This window comes from Engystomops pustulosus, chromosome 6 (genome assembly GCF_040894005.1).
Source record: "Engystomops pustulosus chromosome 6, aEngPut4.maternal, whole genome shotgun sequence".
Taxonomy (NCBI): domain Eukaryota; kingdom Metazoa; phylum Chordata; class Amphibia; order Anura; family Leptodactylidae; genus Engystomops; species Engystomops pustulosus.
The window spans coordinates 81,668,720-81,672,647 of NC_092416.1; the positions used below are offsets into that span (position 1 = coordinate 81,668,720).

A 3,928-nucleotide genomic window follows, 5' to 3' on the forward strand; every position below is an offset into this window, starting at 1 on the left:
TCTAAATCTGCTAGAGCTATTGTGCAATACCACAGATGAATCAATATGATGATTGAATAGTGATAACAAAAATAAATGAAAAAATATCACCGGGTAACTGGAGGGGGGCTGGCTCCCCACGCGTTCCGCCATCTAGCCTGGTGGCTTCTTCAGGGGTGTATGGAAATGTATCAGATGTAGTTCGTATTTACAGGGCTATGCAAGTAGCTTACCTGTGTAGAGCCGCATGGAGTATGCTGTGAGTGTCTGTGTCAGCCGACTGTGCGTGCGCCTGCTGCGAGGTCACGTGACCGACACAATCCTCCTTCCTCCTGCTTGGGCAGGTCACATGACATTGCCACTGGGCACTCCCACAGCCCAGCTGAATGCATGTCAAACTGTGAGGGGCGGTATCAGTGCTGGAATACGAGCTCGTGAGAGATGACTATTATAACCAAAGGGGGATAGAAATTAAATATGCAGTTAATTTACATATTACCAAAATAAAGTTTTAACAAGTAAGGTTCCAGGATTATTAAATCACAGATCAGGACAGCGGCAGGCAGGAGGAATCTACCATCCAGATGAGATATGTCAACGGCTACTCGTGCCATGGAGCTGTGTAATGTGCTGGCGGATCTCTTCAATGTTAGCTTAAGGAAGGCTCGATTATGAGACCATTGAACAAAATCAAGAAACCATCTAGCCCAAAAGACTACAGGCCAATTGCTCTGACATCACATATAATGAAGTCATTTGAAAGAGTTCTGATTAAGCACCTAAAAGGGGAGGTCAAGGGGCGTATGGACCCACTCCAGTTCGCCTACAATGACGGGATAGGCGTGGACGATGCAGTGCTGTTTCTGCTGCACAGGACTTACTCTCACCTAGAGCGCAGGGGAACCTCAGTCAGAATTTTGTACTTCGATTTTCCAGTGCCTTCAATACAATAGAACCTGGTGGCCTGAGAGAAAAAATGAGGGCACTGCAAATGGACACCACCCTAAGCAACTGGACCTATGACTACCTGAGGAACCGACTGCAGTACGTCCAAATAGGAAACGTCAGCTCCAATACAGTCATCAGCAACAATGGAGCACCACAAGGGTCCGTACTGTGCCCCTTTCTCTTCACCCTCTACACTTCGGACCTCAGATATAACTCTATCTCCTGCCACCTGCAAAAATCGTCGGACGACTCGGTTATTGTCGGTTGCATCAACGAGGGCAACGATGAAGAGTACAGAAATACCATCAGCGACTTTGTTAAGTTGAGTGAAAGCAACAATTTAGTGATCAATGTCGAAAAAACAAAGGAGATGGTCATCGACCTAAAGAGGAACAAAATGGCCGAAGTACCAATTAGGATAAACACCTGCAAGTACCTGGGGGTGATCATTCATGACAGGCTTGAATGGAGGACCAATATCAACTGGTTATGCGGAAAGGCCATGACCAGGTTGCACTTGTTGAGGAAGCTGAGGTCATTCGAAATCTCCACCCTAATATTAAAAATATTTTACCAAACGATGATGGCTAGCGTATTGTTCTATGCAGTTGTCTGTTGGAGAGGAGACTTAAACAGTAGAGAAAAGAACCGGCTCAACAAGGTCATCCGGAGAGCCCAGAGCAGTATTGGGGAGACGTTGCATCCGCTAGAGGAAGTCTGGCAAACCAGATGCCTTAGGAAACTTGATGCCATTGCGAAAAATGGCAGCCACCCACTACATGACACACTACTGCAGCAACAGAGCGACAGAAGTTATCGCTACTGCCAGGTGTATTGCCGTACCAGGAGGTTCCACAACTCCTTCATCCCAAAGGCAATAAAACTATTTAACCATACGGTGGCTAAAGCGAAGGACTAAGTCACACCCTCATACCCCCTCCCCCCATCCCCCTAAAATTAAGGTAGTAACTGTAATGTTATTTGTGTTGTTTATTTGAAACACTGGTCATGCCTTACGTGGAGTAATGATGCACAAAACAATTCCCCAACGGGATTAATAAAGTTTTATTCTATTCTATTCTTCTATTCTATCAGATATACTAGAAGGCAAATCTAGAGGGAACAGTGACTAAATAGTTAGATGATAGGTCTACACAGGGGAACGGAGTATTATAACACTGTGCCCTATACTGGAAGATGTAGCCCTGATCAGACATAGGCAAAGAGCAAGACTATACTCCTGATATATCTATTACTTGTATTCTTTATGACGTAACAATTCTAAGTCATCCTTTAATGATGATCCTTTTTTGAATACATTGACAACTTAGTGTTTCATTTCTCTTGTCTCAGGCCTGTACTAAATAAACACTGACACAGTTTCAGTGTCATTATTGGGGACACATGCTTTGGACAAGGAGAATGGTAATTGTGCTTGACAATTACTAAAGGGCTACATAATTCTATATTTATAAAGAATTATTACTATTATATAAGTGTCCTCACAGCAGCAATATAGTAATGAAGCCCCCACAGCACACAATATAGTAAAAGAGCTTCTACAGATGGCAGTATAGTAATAAGGTTCTCACAGTATCCAATAAATTACCAGTGCCCCCAGGGTAGGCAGCATAGGAAAGGGCCCCCAGAGAAGCCAGCATAGTATATGGCCTTTACAGCAGCTAGTATAGTTATGAGCAGAGTACAGGGCCCCACATAAGGCCTCCATGGTAGCTAGCAAGTGCAGGTTCTGTCCAGGGCAGCTAGCACAGTATAGGGCCTCACAGAGTAGCCGCAATAGTACAGGGGGCCCTAGAGTTTGCAGAATAGTACATGCTTCCCTCCCAGAGTAGATGTGTTCTCACATGTACTGATGCAGTGACATCACTGTGTTCGCCTGTGAAGGGACACAGCTTACACGGGGCAAAGGACTGTCTCACCCTCTGCCCTGTATATCATCTGGCAACATGAGTGTCGGGGCCCACCACATTCTAAGTTGGGCAATTCCAACACTGATTGTACAATTTTTTAATTATAATTTAACTAACCCCTTTCACTAGACTTTGCGTTGACTTATATACCCACATATTCCTACATAAACCACACAAGTAACACTGGTAATCAGATTAGCATTTTGTTGCTTTAGCTATATATAAATATATAGGAAGGAGTAAGTGTGAGGGAAGTCTTGGAAGTACGTTTGGAAACTTTTTTTTAGCTTAAATATTTTGCAAACTTCCTATTTTTGCAATGACATACAAATGTCCCCATTTACATTGCCTATACATTTTGGTTGTTACAGCCGTTGGTCAATCAATGATTGCTAAAGCCTACAGACAGCGAGGTTATGTAAGTGATCCTTGAAAAAGACTCACAACAGTATTGAAGAGTCATATAAGAATTAAAAACCATAGTGTTGTGTAGTAGTCCTTTTATTTTCTTTATAATATAAATAATGGATCTGTAGCCTAGACCTTGGCATGCACACACTTGTTAGGGCATATATTCACATAGCTATACTTGGTCCCCAAGACCTGGAATCCAAGCGTCATAGTCATCTATGATGCTACAAATCCTTGCATTAATGCAGATCTACAGTTTTGTACTAAGTACATAACTGGGGACATAGGTATGCTGTCAGTGTGAGTAGGAGGGGAACCAAAGGGTGTGTGAAAAGCATGCTATGGACAGGAACACAGCTGGAAGCCACTAAAAATATGATTTAATTTTTTGACTTGGGGGGTAAGGCACAATTTTTTTTTCTGAGACTGTGGGGACAAGGAGAGTACAACAAACAACACTCTCCTAACTGGGCACACGTATTGCCTATAGCAAATGTACCATTGTGCGAATAGTTAAATATTGTAATCAGTCCTGACCTTAGATTTGACCCTGACTCACCTTGAATTACAACTGGGAGCTAGAAGTGTGACTAAACTGTACAGATCATGGACTTTTCTCCTATACTCATGACATCAAGAGGGTGTGTCTTGTACTAATA

The 3,928-nt window shown here is 42.9% G+C and overlaps 1 protein-coding gene across 1 annotated transcript in view; it reads left to right on the top strand.

Annotated features, from left to right (window-relative positions):
• The window catches only part of JAM3 (junctional adhesion molecule 3), a 397,725-nt gene that overhangs the window by 110,302 nt on the left and 283,495 nt on the right, over window positions 1–3,928 (top strand). The window lies entirely within an intron of this gene.